Source organism: Mixophyes fleayi, chromosome 6 (genome assembly GCF_038048845.1).
Source record: "Mixophyes fleayi isolate aMixFle1 chromosome 6, aMixFle1.hap1, whole genome shotgun sequence".
NCBI lineage: Eukaryota > Metazoa > Chordata > Amphibia > Anura > Limnodynastidae > Mixophyes > Mixophyes fleayi.
The window spans coordinates 117669337-117690525 of record NC_134407.1 but is presented as its reverse complement, the minus strand read 5'-3'; the positions used below and the strand labels follow the sequence as shown (position 1 = coordinate 117690525).

The 21189-nt window shown below is 48.5% G+C and overlaps 1 long non-coding RNA gene across 1 annotated transcript in view; it reads left to right on the top strand.

Moving 5' to 3' along the window:
* Nucleotides 1-18449, top strand: part of LOC142161503 (uncharacterized) — a 21377-nt gene extending 2928 nt beyond the window's left edge. Inside the window, exon 2 of the long non-coding RNA XR_012693418.1 lies at nt 17822-18449. This is a non-coding gene — a long non-coding RNA (uncharacterized LOC142161503). The remainder of the gene's footprint in view (nt 1-17821) is intronic.
* The last annotated feature ends 2740 nt before the right edge of the window (nt 18450-21189 follow it).

Here is a 21189-nt window from a genome sequence, read left to right as displayed (position 1 = left end):
TGAAGCTGCTCTGGCATAGGGAGGCATGTGTGAGTGAAGCTGATCTGGCATAGGGAGGCATGTGTGAGTGAAGCTGCTCTGGCATAGGGAGGCATGTGGGATTGAAGCTGCTCTGGCATAGGGAGGCATGTGTGAATGAAGCTGCTCTGGCATAGGGAGGCATGTGTGAGTGAAGCTGCTCTGGTATTGCGGGGTATGTGTGAGTGAAGCTGCTCTGGTATTAGGGGGTATGTGTGAGTGAAGCTGCTCTGGCATAGGGGGGAATGTGTGATTAAATTTGCTCTGGCATAGGGGTGCATGTGTTATTGAAGCTGCAGGGCATAGAGGGGCATGTGTGATTGAAGCCGCAGGGCATAGAGGGGCATGTGTGATTGAAGCCGCAGGGCATAGAGGGGCATGTGTGATTGAAGCTGTAGGGCATAGAGGGGCATGTGTGATTGAAGCTGCAGGGCATAGGGAGGCATGTGTGATTAAAGCTGCAGGGCATAGAGGGGCATGTGTGATTGAAGCTGCTCTGGCATAGGGAGGCATGTGTGATTGAAGCTGCTCCGGCATAGGGAGGGGGCATGGATGATTGAAGCTGATCTGGCATGGGGGGGGGGGGGGCATGTGTGATTGAAGCTGCAGGGTATAGGAGGCATGTGTGATTGAAGCTGCAGGGTATATGGGGGGCATGTGTGATTGAATTTGCTCTGGCATGGGGGGGGGGCTGTGTGATTGAATTTGCTCTGGCATGGGGGGGCTTGTGTGATTGAAGCTGTTCTGGTATAGGGAGGCATGTGTGATTGAAGCTGATCTGGCATAGGGAGGCATGTGTGATTGAAGCTGCTCTGGCATAGGGAGGCATGTGTGATTGAAGCTGCTCTGGCATAGGGAGGCATGTGTGAATGAAGCTGCTCTGGCATAGGGAGGCATGTGTGAGTGAAGCTGCTCTGGTATTGCGGGGTATGTGTGAGTGAAGCTGCTCTGGTATTAGGGGGTATGTGTGAGTGAAGCTGCTCTGGCATAGGGGGGAATGTGTGATTAAATTTGCTCTGGCATAGGGGTGCATGTGTTATTGAAGCTGCAGGGCATAGAGGGGCATGTGTGATTGAAGCCGCAGGGCATAGAGGGGCATGTGTGATTGAAGCCGCAGGGCATAGAGGGGCATGTGTGATTGAAGCTGTAGGGCATAGAGGGGCATGTGTGATTGAAGCTGCAGGGCATAGGGAGGCATGTGTGATTAAAGCTGCAGGGCATAGAGGGGCATGTGTGATTGAAGCTGCTCTGGCATAGGGAGGCATGTGTGATTGAAGCTGCTCCGGCATAGGAAGGGGGCATGGATGATTGAAGCTGATCTGGCATGGGGGGGGGGGGCATGTGTGATTGAAGCTGCAGGGTATAGGAGGCATGTGTGATTGAAGCTGCAGGGTATATGGGGGGCATGTGTGATTGAATTTGCTCTGGCATGGGGGGGGGGGCTGTGTGATTGAATTTGCTCTGGCATGGGGGGGCTTGTGTGATTGAAGCTGTTCTGGTATAGGGAGGCATGTGTGATTGAAGCTGATCTGGCATAGGGAGGCATGTGTGATTGAAGCTGCTCTGGCATAGGGAGGCATGTGTGATTGAAGCTGCTCTGGCATAGGGAGGCATGTGTGATTGAAGCTGCTCTGGCATAGGGAGGCATGTGTGAATGAAGCTGCTCTGGCATAGGGAGGCATGTGTGAATGAAGCTGCTCTGGCATAGGGAGGCATGTGTGAATGAAGCTGCTCTGGCATAGGGAGGCATGTGTGAGTGAAGCTGCTCTGGCATAGGGAGGCATGTGTGATTAAAGCTGCAGGGCATAGAGGGGCATGTGTGATTGAAGCTGCTCTGGCATAGGGAGGCATGTGTGATTGAAGCTGCTTCGGCATAGGGAGGGGCATTTATGATTGAAGCTGATCTGGCATAGGGGGGGGGGGGCATGTGTGATTGAAGCTGCAGGGTATAGGGGGCATGTGTGATTGAAGCTGCAGAGTATATGGGGGGCATGTGTGATTGAAGCTGCAGGGCATAGAGGGGCATGTGTGATTGAAGCTGCAGGGCATAGATGGACATGTGTGATTGAAGCTGCAGGGCATAGGGAGGCATGTGTGATTAAAGCTGCAGGGCATAGAGGGGCATGTGTGATTGAAGCTGCTCTGGCATAGGGAGGCATGTGTGATTGAACCTGCTCTGGCATAGGGAGGCATGTGTGATTGAAGCTGCTCCGGCATAGGGAGGGGGCATGGATGATTAAAGCTGATCTGGCATAGGGGGGGGGGCATGTGTGATTGAAGCTGCAGGGTATAGGGGGCATGTGTGATTGAAGCTGCAGGGTATATGGGGGGCATGTGTGATTGAATTTGCTCTGGCATTGGGGGGGGGGGCTGTGTGATTGAATTTGCTCTGGCATGGGGGGGCTTGTGTAAATTGAAGCTGCTCTGACATGGGGGGTGCATGTGTGATTGAAGCTGTTCTGGTATAGGGAGGCATGTGTGATTGAAGCTGATCGGGCATAGGGGGTGCATGTGTGATTGAAGCTGTTCTGGTTTAGGGAGGCATGTGTGAATGAAGCTGCTCTTGCATAGGGAGGCATGTGTGAGTGAAGCTGCTCTGGCATAGGGAGGCATGTGTGAGTGAAGCTGATCTGGCATAGGGAGGCATGTGTGAATGAAGCTGCTCTGGCATAGGGAGGCATGTGTGAGTGAAGCTGCTCTGGTATTGCGGGGTATGTGTGAGTGAAGCTGCTCTGGCATAGGGGGGAATGTGTGATTAAATTTGCTCTGGCATAGGGGTGCATGTGTTATTGAAGCTGCAGGGCATAGAGGGGCATGTGTGATTGAAGCCGCAGGGCATAGAGGGGCATGTGTGATTGAAGCCGCAGGGCATAGAGGGGCATGTGTGATTGAAGCTGTAGGGCATAGAGGGGCATGTGTGATTGAAGCTGCAGGGCATAGGGAGGCATGTGTGATTAAAGCTGCAGGGCATAGAGGGGCATGTGTGATTGAAGCTGCTCTGGCATAGGGAGGCATGTGTGATTGAAGCTGCTCCGGCATAGGGAGGGGGCATGGATGATTGAAGCTGATCTGGCATGGGGGGGGGGGGGCATGTGTGATTGAAGCTGCAGGGTATAGGAGGCATGTGTGATTGAAGCTGCAGGGTATATGGGGGGCATGTGTGATTGAATTTGCTCTGGCATGGGGGGGGGGCTGTGTGATTGAATTTGCTCTGGCATGGGGGGGCTTGTGTGATTGAAGCTGTTCTGGTATAGGGAGGCATGTGTGATTGAAGCTGATCTGGCATAGGGAGGCATGTGTGATTGAAGCTGCTCTGGCATAGGGAGGCATGTGTGATTGAAGCTGCTCTGGCATAGGGAGACATGTGTGATTGAAGCTGCTCTGGCATAGGGAGGCATGTGTGAATGAAGCTGCTCTGGCATAGGGAGGCATGTGTGAATGAAGCTGCTCTGGCATAGGGAGGCATGTGTGAATGAAGCTGCTCTGGCATAGGGAGGCATGTGTGAGTGAAGCTGCTCTGGCATAGGGAGGCATGTGTGATTAAAGCTGCAGGGCATAGAGGGGCATGTGTGATTGAAGCTGCTCTGGCATAGGGAGGCATGTGTGATTGAAGCTGCTTCGGCATAGGGAGGGGCATTTATGATTGAAGCTGATCTGGCATAGGGGGGGGGGGGGCATGTGTGATTGAAGCTGCAGGGTATAGGGGGCATGTGTGATTGAAGCTGCAGAGTATATGGGGGGCATGTGTGATTGAAGCTGCAGGGCATAGAGGGGCATGTGTGATTGAAGCTGCAGGGCATAGATGGACATGTGTGATTGAAGCTGCAGGGCATAGGGAGGCATGTGTGATTAAAGCTGCAGGGCATAGAGGGGCATGTGTGATTGAAGCTGCTCTGGCATAGGGAGGCATGTGTGATTGAACCTGCTCTGGCATAGGGAGGCATGTGTGATTGAAGCTGCTCCGGCATAGGGAGGGGGCATGGATGATTAAAGCTGATCTGGCATAGGGGGGGGGGCATGTGTGATTGAAGCTGCAGGGTATAGGGGGCATGTGTGATTGAAGCTGCAGGGTATATGGGGGGCATGTGTGATTGAATTTGCTCTGGCATTGGGGGGGGGGGCTGTGTGATTGAATTTGCTCTGGCATGGGGGGGCTTGTGTAAATTGAAGCTGCTCTGACATGGGGGGTGCATGTGTGATTGAAGCTGTTCTGGTATAGGGAGGCATGTGTGATTGAAGCTGATCGGGCATAGGGGGTGCATGTGTGATTGAAGCTGTTCTGGTATAGGGAGGCATGTGTGATTGAAGCTGATCTGGCATAGGGAGGCATGTGTGATTGAAGCTGCTCTGGCATAGGGAAGCATGTGTGATTGAAGCTGCTCTGGCATAGGGAGGCATGTGTGATTGAAGCTGCTCTGGCATAGGGAGGCATGTGTGAATGAAGCTGCTCTGGCATAGGGAGGCATGTGTGAGTGAAGCTGCTCTGGCATAGAGAGGCATGTGTGAGTGAAGCTGCTCTGGTATTGGGGGGTATGTGTGAGTGAAGCTGCTCTGGCATAGGGAGGCATGTGTGAGTGAAGCTGCTCTGGCATTGGGAGGCATGTGTGAGTAAAGCTGCTCTGGTATTGCGGGGTATGTGTCAGTGAAGCTGCTCTGGTATTGTGGGGTAAGTGTGAGTGAAGCTGCTCTGGCATAGGGGGGAATGTGTGATTAAATTTGCTCTGGCATAGGGGTGCATGTGTTATTGAAGCTGCAGGGCATAGAGGGGCATGTGTGATTGAAGCTGCTCTGGCATAGGGAGGGGGCATGTGTGATTGAAGCTGATCTGGCATAGGGGGTGCATGTGTGATTGAAGCTGTTCTGGTATAGGGAGGCATGTGTGATTGAAGCTGATCTGGCATAGGGAGGCATGTGTGATTGAAGCTGCTCTGGCATAGGGAGGCATGTTTGATTGAAGCTGCTCTGGCATAGGGAGGCATGTGTGATTGAAGCTGATCTGGCATAGGGAGGCATGTGTGATTGAAGCTGCTCTGGCATAGGGAGGCATGTGTGATTGAAGCTGCTCTGGCATAGGGAGGCATGTGTGAATGAAGCTGCTCTGGCATAGGGAGGCATGTGTGAGTGAAGCTGCTCTGGCATAGAGAGGCATGTGTGAGTGAAGCTGCTCTGGTATTGGGGGTAATGTGTGAGTGAAGCTGCTCTGGCATAGGGAGGCATGTGTGAGTGAAGCTGCTCTGGCATAGGGAAGCATGTGTGAGTGAAGCTGCTCTGGCATTGGGAGACATGTGTGAGTAAAGCTGCTCTGGTATTGCGGGGTATGTGTGAGTGAAGCTGCTCTGGTATTGTGGGGTAAGTGTGAGTGAAGCTGCTCTGGCATAGGGGGGAATGTGTGATTAAATTTGCTCTGGCATAGGGGTGCATGTGTTATTGAAGCTGCAGGGCATAGAGGGGCATGTGTGATTGAAGCTGCTCTGGCATAGGGAGGGGGCATGTGTGATTGAAGCTGATCTGGCATAGGGGGTGCATGTGTGATTGAAGCTGTTCTGGTATAGGGAGGCATGTGTGATTGAAGCTGCTCTGGCATAGAGAGGCATGTGTGATTGAAGCTGATCTGGCATAGGGAGGCATGTGTGATTGAAGCTGCTCTGGCATAGGGAGGCATGTGTGATTGAAACTGCTCTAGCATAGGGAGGCATGTGTGAATGAAGCTGCTCTGGCATAGGGAGGCATGTGTGAGTGAAGCTGCTCTGGCATAGGGAGGCATGTGTGAGTGAAGCTGCTCTGGCATAGGGAGGCATGTGTGAGTGAAGCTGCTCTGGCGTAGGGAGGCATGTGTGAGTGAAGCTGCTCTGGTATAGGGAGGCATGTGTGATTGAAGCTGATCTGGCATAGGGAGGCATGTGTGATTGAAGCTGCTCTGGCATAGGGAGGCATGTGTGATTGAAGCTGCTCTGGCATAGGGAGGCATGTGTGATTGAAGCTGCTCTGGCATAGGGAGGCATGTGTGATTGAAGCTGCTCTAGCATAGGGAGGCATGTGTGAATGAAGCTGCTCTGGCATAGGGAGGCATGTGTGAGTGAAGCTGCTCTGGCATAGGGAGGCATGTGTGAGTGAAGCTGCTCTGGCGTAGGGAGGCATGTGTGAGTGAAGCTGCTCTGGCGTAGGGAGGCATGTGTGAGTGAAGCTGCTCTGGCGTAGGGAGGCATGTGTGAGTGAAGCTGCTCTGGTATTGGGGGGTATGTGTGAGTGAAGCTGCTCTGGCATAGGGAGGCATGTGTGAGTGAAGCTGCTCTGGCATTGGGAGGCATGTGTGAGTAAAGCTGCTCTGGTATTGCGGGGTATGTGTGAGTGAAGCTGCTCTGGCATAGGGGGGAATGTGTGATTAAATTTGCTCTGGCATAGGGGTGCATGTGTTATTGAAGCTGCAGGGCATAGAGGGGCATGTGTGATTGAAGCTGCTCTGGCATAGGGAGGGGGCATGTGTGATTGAAGCTGATCTGGCATAGGGGGTGCATGTGTGATTGAAGCTGTTCTGGTATAGGGAGGCATGTGTGAGTGAAGCTGCTCTGGTATTGGGGGGTATGTGTGAGTGAAGCTGCTCTGGCATAGGGAGGCATGTGTGAGTGAAGCTGCTCTGGCATTGGGAGGCATGTGTGAGTAAAGCTGCTCTGGTATTGCGGGGTATGTGTCAGTGAAGCTGCTCTGGTATTGTGGGGTAAGTGTGAGTGAAGCTGCTCTGGCATAGGGGGGAATGTGTGATTAAATTTGCTCTGGCATAGGGGTGCATGTGTTATTGAAGCTGCAGGGCATAGAGGGGCATGTGTGATTGAAGCTGCTCTGGCATAGGGAGGGGGCATGTGTGATTGAAGCTGATCTGGCATAGGGGGTGCATGTGTGATTGAAGCTGTTCTGGTATAGGGAGGCATGTGTGATTGAAGCTGATCTGGCATAGGGAGGCATGTGTGATTGAAGCTGCTCTGGCATAGGGAGGCATGTTTGATTGAAGCTGCTCTGGCATAGGGAGGCATGTGTGATTGAAGCTGATCTGGCATAGGGAGGCATGTGTGATTGAAGCTGCTCTGGCATAGGGAGGCATGTGTGATTGAAGCTGCTCTGGCATAGGGAGGCATGTGTGAATGAAGCTGCTCTGGCATAGGGAGGCATGTGTGAGTGAAGCTGCTCTGGCATAGAGAGGCATGTGTGAGTGAAGCTGCTCTGGTATTGGGGGTAATGTGTGAGTGAAGCTGCTCTGGCATAGGGAGGCATGTGTGAGTGAAGCTGCTCTGGCATAGGGAAGCATGTGTGAGTGAAGCTGCTCTGGCATTGGGAGACATGTGTGAGTAAAGCTGCTCTGGTATTGCGGGGTATGTGTGAGTGAAGCTGCTCTGGTATTGTGGGGTAAGTGTGAGTGAAGCTGCTCTGGCATAGGGGGGAATGTGTGATTAAATTTGCTCTGGCATAGGGGTGCATGTGTTATTGAAGCTGCAGGGCATAGAGGGGCATGTGTGATTGAAGCTGCTCTGGCATAGGGAGGGGGCATGTGTGATTGAAGCTGATCTGGCATAGGGGGTGCATGTGTGATTGAAGCTGTTCTGGTATAGGGAGGCATGTGTGATTGAAGCTGCTCTGGCATAGAGAGGCATGTGTGATTGAAGCTGATCTGGCATAGGGAGGCATGTGTGATTGAAGCTGCTCTGGCATAGGGAGGCATGTGTGATTGAAACTGCTCTAGCATAGGGAGGCATGTGTGAATGAAGCTGCTCTGGCATAGGGAGGCATGTGTGAGTGAAGCTGCTCTGGCATAGGGAGGCATGTGTGAGTGAAGCTGCTCTGGCATAGGGAGGCATGTGTGAGTGAAGCTGCTCTGGCGTAGGGAGGCATGTGTGAGTGAAGCTGCTCTGGTATAGGGAGGCATGTGTGATTGAAGCTGATCTGGCATAGGGAGGCATGTGTGATTGAAGCTGCTCTGGCATAGGGAGGCATGTGTGATTGAAGCTGCTCTGGCATAGGGAGGCATGTGTGATTGAAGCTGCTCTGGCATAGGGAGGCATGTGTGATTGAAGCTGCTCTAGCATAGGGAGGCATGTGTGAATGAAGCTGCTCTGGCATAGGGAGGCATGTGTGAGTGAAGCTGCTCTGGCATAGGGAGGCATGTGTGAGTGAAGCTGCTCTGGCGTAGGGAGGCATGTGTGAGTGAAGCTGCTCTGGCGTAGGGAGGCATGTGTGAGTGAAGCTGCTCTGGCGTAGGGAGGCATGTGTGAGTGAAGCTGCTCTGGTATTGGGGGGTATGTGTGAGTGAAGCTGCTCTGGCATAGGGAGGCATGTGTGAGTGAAGCTGCTCTGGCATTGGGAGGCATGTGTGAGTAAAGCTGCTCTGGTATTGCGGGGTATGTGTGAGTGAAGCTGCTCTGGCATAGGGGGGAATGTGTGATTAAATTTGCTCTGGCATAGGGGTGCATGTGTTATTGAAGCTGCAGGGCATAGAGGGGCATGTGTGATTGAAGCTGCTCTGGCATAGGGAGGGGGCATGTGTGATTGAAGCTGATCTGGCATAGGGGGTGCATGTGTGATTGAAGCTGTTCTGGTATAGGGAGGCATGTGTGATTGAAGCTGATCTGGCATAGGGAGGCATGTGTGATTGAAGCTGCTCTGGCATAGGGAGGCATGTGTGATTGAAGCTGCTCTGGCATAGGGAGGCATGTGTGATTGAAGCTGATCTGGCATAGGGAGGCATGTGTGATTGAAGCTGCTCTGGCATAGGGAGGCATGTGTGATTGAAGCTGCTCTGGCATAGGGAGGCATGTGTGAATGAAGCTGCTCTGGCATAGGGAGGCATGTGTGAGTGAAGCTGCTCTGGCATAGAGAGGCATGTGTGAGTGAAGCTGCTCTGGTATTGGGGGTAATGTGTGAGTAAAGCTGCTCTGGCATAGGGAGGCATGTGTGAGTGAAGCTGCTCTGGCATAGGGAAGCATGTGTGAGTGAAGCTGCTCTGGCATTGGGAGGCATGTGTGAGTAAAGCTGCTCTGGTATTGTGGGGTAAGTGTGAGTGAAGCTGCTCTGGTATTGTGGGGTAAGTGTGAGTGAAGCTGCTCTGGCATAGGGGGGAATGTGTGATTAAATTTGCTCTGGCATAGGGGTGCATGTGTTATTGAAGCTGCAGGGCATAGAGGGGCATGTGTGATTGAAGCTGCTCTGGCATAGGGAGGGGGCATGTGTGATTGAAGCTGATCTGGCATAGGGGGTGCATGTGTGATTGAAGCTGTTCTGGTATAGGGAGGCATGTGTGATTGAAGCTGATCTGGCATAGGGAGGCATGTGTGATTGAAGCTGCTCTGGCATAGGGAGGCATGTGTGATTGAAGCTGCTCTAGCATAGGGAGGCATGTGTGAATGAAGCTGCTCTGGCATAGGGAGGCATGTGTGAGTGAAGCTGCTCTGGCATAGGGAGGCATGTGTGAGTGAAGCTGCTCTGGCATAGGGAGGCATGTGTGAGTGAAGCTGCTCTGGCGTAGGGAGGCATGTGTGAGTGAAGCTGCTCTGGTATAGGGAGGCATGTGTGAGTGAAGCTGCTCTGGTATAGGGAGGCATGTGTGATTGAAGCTGATCTGGCATAGGGAGGCATGTGTGATTGAAGCTGCTCTGGCATAGGGAGGCATGTGTGATTGAAGCTGCTCTGGCATAGGGAGGCATGTGTGATTGAAGCTGCTCTGGCATAGGGAGGCATGTGTGATTGAAGCTGCTCTAGCATAGGGAGGCATGTGTGAATGAAGCTGCTCTGGCATAGGGAGGCATGTGTGAGTGAAGCTGCTCTGGCATAGGGAGGCATGTGTGAGTGAAGCTGCTCTGGCGTAGGGAGGCATGTGTGAGTGAAGCTGCTCTGGCGTAGGGAGGCATGTGTGAGTGAAGCTGCTCTGGCGTAGGGAGGCATGTGTGAGTGAAGCTGCTCTGGTATTGGGGGGTATGTGTGAGTGAAGCTGCTCTGGCATAGGGAGGCATGTGTGAGTGAAGCTGCTCTGGCATAGGGAAGCATGTGTGAGTGAAGCTGCTCTGGCATAGGGAGGCATGTGTGAGTGAAGCTGCTCTGGCATAGGGAAGCATGTGTGAGTGAGGCTGCTCTGGCATTGGGAGGCATGTGTGAGTAAAGCTGCTCTGGTATTGCGGGGTATGTGTGAGTGAAGCTGCTCTGGTATTGTGGGGTAAGTGTGAGTGAAGCTGCTCTGGCATAGGGGGGAATGTGTGATTAAATTTGCTCTGGCATAGGGGTGCATGTGTTATTGAAGCTGCAGGGCATAGAGGGGCATGTGTGATTGAAGCTGCTCTGGCATAGGGAGGGGGCATGTGTGATTGAAGCTGATCTGGCATAGGGGGTGCATGTGTGATTGAAGCTGTTCTGGTATAGGGAGGCATGTGTGATTGAAGCTGATCTGGCATAGGGAGGCATGTGTGATTGAAGCTGCTCTGGCATAGGGAGGCATGTGTGATTGAAGCTGCTCTGGCATAGGGAGGCATGTGTGATTGAAGCTGCTCTAGCATAGGGAGGCATGTGTGAATGAAGCTGCTCTGGCATAGGGAGGCATGTGTGAGTGAATCTGCTCTGGCATAGGGAGGCATGTGTGAGTGAAGCTGCTCTGGCGTAGGGAGGCATGTGTGAGTGAAGCTGCTCTGGTATAGGGAGGCATGTGTGATTGAAGCTGATCTGGCATAGGGAGGCATGTGTGATTGAAGCTGCTCTGGCATAGGGAGGCATGTGTGATTGAAGCTGCTCTGGCATAGGGAGGCATGTGTGATTGAAGCTGCTCTGGCTTAGGGAGGCATGTGTGATTGAAGCTGCTCTAGCATAGGGAGGCATGTGTGAATGAAGCTGCTCTGGCATAGGGAGGCATGTGTGATTGAAGCTGCTCTGGCATAGGGAGGCATGTGTGATTGAAGCTGCTCTGGCATAGGGAAGCATGTGTGATTGAAGCTGCTCTGGCATAGGGAGGCATGTGTGATTGAAGCTGCTCTGGCATAGGGAGGCATGTGTGAATGAAGCTGCTCTGGCATAGGGAGGCATGTGTGAGTGAAGCTGCTCTGGCATAGAGAGGCATGTGTGAGTGAAGCTGCTCTGGTATTGGGGGGTATGTGTGAGTGAAGCTGCTCTGGCATAGGGAGGCATGTGTGAGTGAAGCTGCTCTGGCATTGGGAGGCATGTGTGAGTAAAGCTGCTCTGGTATTGCGGGGTATGTGTGAGTGAAGCTGCTCTGGTATTTTGGGGTAAGTGTGAGTGAAGCTGCTCTGGCATAGGGGGGAATGTGTGATTAAATTTGCTCTGGCATAGGGGTGCATGTGTTATTGAAGCTGCAGGGCATAGAGGGGTATGTGTGATTGAAGCTGCTCTGGCATAGGGAGGGGGCATGTGTGATTGAAGCTGATCTGGCATAGGGGGTGCATGTGTGATTGAAGCTGTTCTGGTATAGGGAGGCATGTGTGATTGAAGCTGCTCTGGCATAGAGAGGCATGTGTGAGTGAAGCTGCTCTGGTATTGGGGGTAATGTGTGAGTGAAGCTGCTCTGGCATAGGGAGGCATGTGTGAGTGAAGCTGCTCTGGCATAGGGAAGCATGTGTGAGTGAAGCTGCTCTGGCATTGGGAGGCATGTGTGAGTAAAGCTGCTCTGGTATTGCGGGGTATGTGTGATTGAAGCTGCTCTGGCATAGGGAGGCATGTGTGATTGAAGCTGCTCTGGCATAGGGAGGCATGTGTGATTGAAGCTGCTCTAGCATAGGGAGGCATGTGTGAATGAAGCTGCTCTGGCATAGGGAGGCATGTGTGAGTGAAGCTGCTCTGGCATAGGGAGGCATGTGTGAGTGAAGCTGCTCTGGCGTAGGGAGGCATGTGTGAGTGAAGCTGCTCTGGCGTAGGGAGGCATGTGTGAGTGAAGCTGCTCTGGTATTGGGGGGTATGTGTGAGTGAAGCTGCTCTGGCATAGGGAGGCATGTGTGAGTGAAGCTGCTCTGGCATAGGGAAGCATGTGTGAGTGAAGCTGCTCTGGCATAGGGAGGCATGTGTGAGTGAAGCTGCTCTGGCATTGGGAGGCATGTGTGAGTAAAGCTGCTCTGGTATTGCGGGGTATGTGTGAGTGAAGCTGCTCTGGTATTGTGGGGTAAGTGTGAGTGAAGCTGCTCTGGCATAGGGGGGAATGTGTGATTAAATTTGCTCTGGCATAGGGGTGCATGTGTTATTGAAGCTGCAGGGCATAGAGGGGCATGTGTGATTGAAGCTGCTCTGGCATAGGGAGGGGGCATGTGTGATTGAAGCTGATCTGGCATAGGGGGTGCATGTGTGATTGAAGCTGTTCTGGTATAGGGAGGCATGTGTGATTGAAGCTGATCTGGCATAGGGAGGCATGTGTGATTGAAGCTGCTCTGGCATAGGGAGGCATGTGTGATTGAAGCTGCTCTGGCATAGGGAGGCATGTGTGATTGAAGCTGCTCTAGCATAGGGAGGCATGTGTGAGTGAAGCTGCTCTGGCATAGGGAGGCATGTGTGAGTGAAGCTGCTCTGGCGTAGGGAGGCATGTGTGAGTGAAGCTGCTCTGGTATAGGGAGGCATGTGTGATTGAAGCTGATCTGGCATAGGGAGGCATGTGTGATTGAAGCTGCTCTGGCATAGGGAGGCATGTGTGATTGAAGCTGCTCTGGCATAGGGAGGCATGTGTGATTGAAGCTGCTCTGGCATAGGGAGGCATGTGTGATTGAAGCTGCTCTAGCATAGGGAGGCATGTGTGAATGAAGCTGCTCTGGCATAGGGAGGCATGTGTGATTGAAGCTGCTCTGGCATAGGGAGGCATGTGTGATTGAAGCTGCTCTGGCATAGGGAAGCATGTGTGATTGAAGCTGCTCTGGCATAGGGAGGCATGTGTGATTGAAGCTGCTCTGGCATAGGGAGGCATGTGTGAATGAAGCTGCTCTGGCATAGGGAGGCATGTGTGAGTGAAGCTGCTCTGGCATAGAGAGGCATGTGTGAGTGAAGCTGCTCTGGTATTGGGGGGTATGTGTGAGTGAAGCTGCTCTGGCATAGGGAGGCATGTGTGAGTGAAGCTGCTCTGGCATTGGGAGGCATGTGTGAGTAAAGCTGCTCTGGTATTGCGGGGTATGTGTGAGTGAAGCTGCTCTGGTATTGTGGGGTAAGTGTGAGTGAAGCTGCTCTGGCATAGGGGGGAATGTGTGATTAAATTTGCTCTGGCATAGGGGTGCATGTGTTATTGAAGCTGCAGGGCATAGAGGGGCATGTGTGATTGAAGCTGCTCTGGCATAGGGAGGGGGCATGTGTGATTGAAGCTGATCTGGCATAGGGGGTGCATGTGTGATTGAAGCTGTTCTGGTATAGGGAGGCATGTGTGATTGAAGCTGCTCTGGCATAGAGAGGCATGTGTGAGTGAAGCTGCTCTGGTATTGGGGGTAATGTGTGAGTGAAGCTGCTCTGGCATAGGGAGGCATGTGTGAGTGAAGCTGCTCTGGCATAGGGAAGCATGTGTGAGTGAAGCTGCTCTGGCATTGGGAGGCATGTGTGAGTAAAGCTGCTCTGGTATTGCGGGGTATGTGTGATTGAAGCTGCTCTGGCATAGGGAGGCATGTGTGATTGAAGCTGCTCTGGCATAGGGAGGCATGTGTGATTGAAGCTGCTCTAGCATAGGGAGGCATGTGTGAATGAAGCTGCTCTGGCATAGGGAGGCATGTGTGAGTGAAGCTGCTCTGGCATAGGGAGGCATGTGTGAGTGAAGCTGCTCTGGCGTAGGGAGGCATGTGTGAGTGAAGCTGCTCTGGCGTAGGGAGGCATGTGTGAGTGAAGCTGCTCTGGTATTGGGGGGTATGTGTGAGTGAAGCTGCTCTGGCATAGGGAGGCATGTGTGAGTGAAGCTGCTCTGGCATAGGGAAGCATGTGTGAGTGAAGCTGCTCTGGCATAGGGAGGCATGTGTGAGTGAAGCTGCTCTGGCATTGGGAGGCATGTGTGAGTAAAGCTGCTCTGGTATTGCGGGGTATGTGTGAGTGAAGCTGCTCTGGTATTGTGGGGTAAGTGTGAGTGAAGCTGCTCTGGCATAGGGGGGAATGTGTGATTAAATTTGCTCTGGCATAGGGGTGCATGTGTTATTGAAGCTGCAGGGCATAGAGGGGCATGTGTGATTGAAGCTGCTCTGGCATAGGGAGGGGGCATGTGTGATTGAAGCTGATCTGGCATAGGGGGTGCATGTGTGATTGAAGCTGTTCTGGTATAGGGAGGCATGTGTGATTGAAGCTGCTCTGATATGAGGGGGCATGTGTGATTATAGTATTAAAACTACTGAAATATAATGGTAAATATATGAGGAGAACCCATTGGATAAAAGAATAAATATTTATTCCTGTTCTGTTGAACATAAACAGCCTAAAATAAAATAAATAATAACCAAGGACAATAAATAAAAAACTAAGTACAAACCTTTCAATCTGTGCAATTGATGAAATAGGTTGTTAAACAGTCAACCTCTGTAACATGACTCAAATACATGAAATAACTGAACATTTTTGATACCTAAAAACCTTAGTCCTGTGGGGTCACAGTTATACATAATTTTAAAATGGTTTGATAGATGGTGTTTGTCGAAGCCATTTTTAATGTTCCGGATGTGCTCCGGAACATTAAAAATGGCATAACTGTGACCCCCATAGGACTAAGGTTTTTGGGTATCAAAAATGTACGCAGCAACTGGCGAGGAGGGGACCCAATCAAAAACATCAACAGAGAAGAAACAAAGTTAATATTCTACTTTAATACCTTATCACCACGAGTACTTAATATGGAAGATTGGGGTTGACACCCCAACCTGAGAATGAGCCAGACTCTGACTGTTCTTCCCATAGGGAGGACAAAGTGCTAGATATGGAGTGTGACAGGATGGACCGCCTTTGCCACCATGTCTGTTGTTGCTGGGAACCAGCTGGGCTTACTTTGCCACTGTTCCCTTTCCTTATTCCAAATGCGCCCTCTAACCGCAGTAGGAGGGACTTACAAATGCTGCCATCACTGGACTCCTTACCGGCATCCAGTACCGGGTTTCTTCTGGGTAACTGGCGCTGCGAGTGTACCGTGTTACTCAGGGTTGCTGTGAATGGATCCCCCCTGGCCTATCACACTGGCCAGAGTTGCTGGGTAGCGGGCAGAGCGGTGGTACCAAAAAGCTGGGTCCAAACCTCAGAAACAGCCGGGAACGGATTCGATTTTGGGTCTAATGTGTAGGTCACAGGGAGAGAAGTATCAAAGCAGGTCTTTGAAGCAAATGATGTTTATCTGCTCACACTGCTTGAAGGTACCAGGGAGCAGGTAGGATGAAACAATAAGAACAATTTTCAATACAAATCAGTGCTTTTTATACAGTTTTGGACACAGCCACCCAGGGTAAGTCAGTCCCCTGAGGTCTGCGTTATTTTTTGTAACAGGTGTGCAGTTTGTTTACCCAAACATGGATTTACATGCAATGCACAGCTAACAATTTTTCCACCTATCTGTGATATCCCAAAACTTGCTGTGATTTCCTGCATCTTATTTTGGACACGGAGAAAACCTAACAGACCCTCACACATCAAAAGGTCTATTTAACTTGAGATTAACATGGGTCCTTTTTTCAGACAGTTGCAGAATACACATTTCCTCCACTTGAGAATTTACCAAAAAAAGCTACAAAACCCCTAACAAGTCATCTCCCCACATTAAAACACAGAAAAGACTTTCTCGAGAAATGCCCATTGCATCAGTCATATACCTCAGAAATAATGCATTTCCTGTTAAAACAAAAACAAATTCTCTCCTCTGGTCTCAGAAATAAAGATATTTTGTTTACCAAAATATACACAATATCAAAAATAAGTGCATTTGCAATTATATAAATAAGCGCATTGCGCTATTTCCTTGACATAAATTTATACCATAAGTTACTTATAAGTGATTCAGTCACATGTAGGACTCCTGCTTTGGGCAGGAAGTCACCACTTACTGTCAGGGGGTGAAAGAGGTGAAACATGCTGTGCGCCAGGTGTTGGACATCCCAGAGATAGCAGTCCTTGAGACAGCAAAGCCTTCTCTGTTTAAGCGGAGGTCGGAAAGCGCAGGTTTTTGTTCTTTTTCTTCCGCTGGATGATTTGTTGCGTCAAGTTTGAAACTTGCTGGACCAAAAGTTTCAGGTTTCCCGTAGGTTACAGTTCTGTTAACTTCTTCCCTCTGAGGATATTGGTAAATGCAAAACACCTCCTAAGGTGGGTGCACCTGTAGCGCAGTTGTCCAGAACAACTACCATCCCTAGTCCTAATGCAGCCATGCTTAAGGATGGTGTGAACCATAAGGTTGAGGCCAACCTTAAGTCCTTTTTGGGACAGTAGCAGCCTACTTAAGGCCCACTTTGGCCTCTGCTTGGGTGACCAAGGTTGTGTAATGCTGGTCCGAGTAGCTTATTGAGGGCTTCTTAGCTGGAGTCGAATCTATATCAGATTGTTCACCTGTAAGTGTCAGTCTATCAGTTATGAGCTCATCAGCTGGAGAGAATTAAATACACTGCATGGTTTGAGTGTACAATAAAACTGCTTTATTAGTTACAAGTCCCTATCTATATAGCAAAAATCACATATTACAGAAAACTACGCCCCAAAAGGTTTTAACCACTCATGTTCCCTTTACACAGATGTTAGTATATTCTCTCATTATCAACAGGAAAACTCCCCAGGGGGGGTGGGCAGCTTATCTCCTGTTTGCTATGTCCAAGGTTATAAGCATAGCCTTGCAAATAATGAATTACTCCTACAAAACAGGTGCATCTAATCTGTATTTAAGCTATAACAGGACAAAATGGCTATAAGGCAACAAGATCACATTTCTTAGCAAAATCACATTTCTCAATCCGTGATCTGAATTGTTCCTGTTGGTGGAGCAGATTCAGAGAGCTACGGAGTATCTGGGAGAGGTGGTCCTGGACAATGGATTGATTGGGGCATGGATGTCTGCCTCTGTGAATTTGGCTTGTTGGACTCTCTGGCTTTATTCCTTGGAAGCTGAGTCACTTCCTTTTTCTGTGGGTGTCCTGTTTGGACTGTAGCTAGACAATATTATTAGTTAGGCGACAGGAGGAAAAAGTGCTTTCCACCCTGTTAATGTACCAAAAGCTAAGGTGCCCAGGTTTCTATCCTTTTGTTTCTCTCGTCTGCTAGGCGCCCAGTCGTCAAATGCGCCATTTGCATGATGGTGTACTTCCCATCCACCATCGCTGATGTTTGAGCCTGTCTACTCCTCTTCAGGGTTAAACTTAAATTGAAGGCCTATTGGGAGAGTGGTATAGCGGGTGAACTTCTAGGATGTCTTAAAGTGTCCCTACACTATACCCCAACGTTTCCCAGTGTCTCCCGGTGGACTAAAATAAAAGGATGTATTGGATATATAAAAATCCTATTATTTCTTTTGTGTTTTCTTTCACTGATTAGTCATTCAGAAATAAAACATTTTTTCTTGTACTACAAAGCAATTTTTGTTACATACTGTCCAGACTGCTGCAACCTCCATCTTGCTGTAATGATATCTTGGTCCCCTACAATCCATTCAAATAGCCGCTGCAGGAATAACCTCTCTAGTCTCCATCATTAGCTACTGTTCTACTGAAATCATCTTGTCTTCCATTATAATTATCTTTTCACTACAAAAGTATTTAGTGCTGTCCTATCCATTTCCACTTGTTATATCTATTATCACAATCTCTGTAGATACCAACCCTCTGCTCACGCTGACGCTTTTTTTTATTTCTCCTAGGTTACCTCCGCTCTCAGGACTACAACCTTTCTTGAATGCTGCCCCTGGAAATCTTCAACAGAATCTCTGTCTGTCAAGTATCGTCTCTAACTGCAGGATCCTGCTGAAAGCTCACCTGTTTAACGAACAGTTCAAATAGTGCTTGTGACTTACTTCTCCCAGAGCTGCACTCCAGAGGGTAAAAGGACACGTTCTGGAGCAGACTGTTATGGGTTTTCTTTTTTAATCTGTTCAAGCAATATTAACGAAGGAGAAAGCAAGAAACCTAATATAGACAGTTTATTAGTTTTTATTTCTACTTTTGAACTTCATGTTATTACCCCACCTGATAATACCTGATGAATTTAAAGCAAAGAGTGATAGTTATGTTGTTGCTTGTTATGATGAGGACCAGCAAGTGGAATATATTACCTGATATTGAAAATGGACGTTATCAGACGTTTGTGTGCGCTGTTACATACTACAGACAGCTGCACTTTGTAATATACTGTATATTTGAATATTTTGTAAGAAATACATAATGTGATATAATCAAAACCTACTGAAAGCAGCTTTTTTGTATATTTTGAGAGGTAAGGGTTGTTATAAACTAGCTATTTCTTTCACCATTAAAATTACTACATCTTTATTGCTGTTTTGCCTGCTATACTTTCTCAAAAATATCTAAATTTTTAGTATATCAAGTCTGTACTTTACCTGTAATTGCTATGCCAACCAAGCTCCCCCTCCCCGCGGCAATGATGTAGGACCCAGGAGGGGGTGGTTGATCCAGGCAGCTGGCCGGACCAGCACACTCAAGGGGATATATTAAACTGCGGCTTTGAAAAAGTGGAGATGTTGCTTATAGCAACCAACCAGATTCTAGTTATCATTTATTTAGTACATTCTACAAGATGACAGCTAGAATCTGATAGGTTACTATAGGGAACATCTCCACTTTTTCAAACCTGCAGTTTAGTAAATATACCCCATTGTCCTGCACTGTGTGTGATCTAATTATTTCAATAATCTAGTACTGATACCATGGCATAAGCCTCTCAGTGAAAATGGTGCACAGTAATTCACAATGTACAGTAACTTACACACGTAGGACCACTTGGACAGACACACTGCTTTTTATGTAGCACATTTTCTTTTGTTTACAAGCCACTAGACCTGGAAGATAAGTTTCGACCCAAACCTCCCCCTCCCCGTGTATGTTAGATATTTGTTACATGTCTATATGTGACCCGTGTAGAAGAAACCTTCACGCTTTTCTCTTGTGTCCTAAAAGCATTTAAAACTATTAGATAAATGTATGAAGTATACCTGCTGAACCAAGCATTGTAAAACAAATAATATACTTCTCTCTATTCTCTTAATTATCTTTTATAAAAATATAAATGACATAATTTGCCAATATATTATGAGAACCATGTGCCACATATTAGGATTGTTTTATTGAATGTCTACATTTCTTTTAGCCTGACAACCATTACATATTCACAGTTATGATTAAAAAATTTCCAAATTTGGGGGGAAAAATGCATCTAGCACCATGTCTATTACACGACATCTGATTATAAGAAGGGTCCCCGCATAATAAACTTAATTTTGCACCTATATCAGCTATATCAGCAAGAAGAAACTTGTAATGTGATTTGCAATTCCATCATAATTCCACTGTGCCACTAACTACATATTTTTTCAGGGCCGGTAATTTTAAGTTAAGTGTGTGTCTGATTCTAAATTTGCTGTGCACAAATGTGGTGCACTCAAGTTTTATTGCACGTGGTGCCCACCACAATAAGTCCTGAGAGACAAAAGCTGTGGCATTGAAAGAAAGATAATTCTGCAAATAATCTTAAGAATAAATATCCTGTTTTATTAATTACTAGCTGAAGTACCTGCCGTTGCCTGGGTTTAAATCTTCAAGTTATTAAGTTATCAATGAGTTGGATGTAACTGTCAACCTTTTAAAAATAATAAGCAGCTTAGCAGGTCTTCCAAAACACCCATTAGGTGGCTGCCCAGAACAGACTCGTCAGGCCAAAGTTCTGCCCAGCGTACATCAATGGGAGGTTCTACTGGGACCCTAACCTCCTTAAAACCTGGCCAAGAACCAATTAGACAATCTTGCATTGGTTTCATCCTAATCTGTGCAGAGGTGTCCGAATGCATAACTGGACAGACAAACAGACCAATGATTTTTATATATAATATTTTACTGTGATAGGGCATACTCAGAATTATTCCTCCTCTTATCTGCCATTGTTCACCATTCTGCGCTCTTGTTATGATAATAGCTATACCGACTCCCAGTGACCTTGAGCATGGTTCCAGTAGGATTAAAGATAGGAATAAGGTATCCTAGTACATGGACAGGAGACAATGGGGAGTCGCAAGACCCATTGTGGTTAATTATGCCACATAAGTATTCCTTGAGCAAAATATACAGCATGGGTATATCCAAGTACTTTTTAACTTAAAATGTTAATTAACACTATAATCTGTACATATCCTGGAGGGATGGTTAAGTGTGAGGACGGAGGGGGGGCGGGGAATGGTGTCATTTTGGTACCACCCCCAATGATGCATTTACGCAGCCGCGTCGATATGACCCAGGTGGCAAAGCCTACATTACGCGGTTTGTCATGAGTCACGTCATAGACCCCATCCTGCCCACTTCACTAGGAAGTGGCAGGATGCGGGAAAACCAACTGCTCTCCCGGGAGAGTGGGAGATCTATGCAGAATTAGGGAGCCTCCTGGACAATCCGGTATGATTAAAACATAACTTAAAGCATCCACTACAAAGCATACAAGTATTATAGTCAACTCCTGTAAGCAAATCCACATGCACCAGACATAGAGAATACAAAGTAACACCAAACAAATGAGCTGGCAACTATAATTGTCTGCTAGTGTTAACAAGTTCTGTGAATAGAGAAGGGGCTCTTCAAATATGCCTAATGCATGCTGATGTGCATTAAGGTTCTAGCATAGGATAATAATTGTAAATAACTTTTCTCATGGGCTAATATCTACACATTATCCTTTACTTTGAGTCGACCTTTCAGTTTGCATTTCTTGCTGCTACTTCCAATTTATGACCCTGTATCTTCAGTTTTTCTATTTCTCACTCTAAGATTATCTTGTTTTTAGCTCTCTACACATCAATATGAATCCAATATGTAAATTTTTATCATTAAAAAATAAATGGCTAAATAAATATTATTTTTTCGGTTGACTTGGAAACTAATTCAAGACAAAATGCACATATTATAGTATCCATTTTCATGTGATTTAGTACTTATACTACCATCAACAAAAACAACCTCCGTAATCAGGGCCGGACTGGGACTAAAAATCAGCCCTGGCATTTAAAGT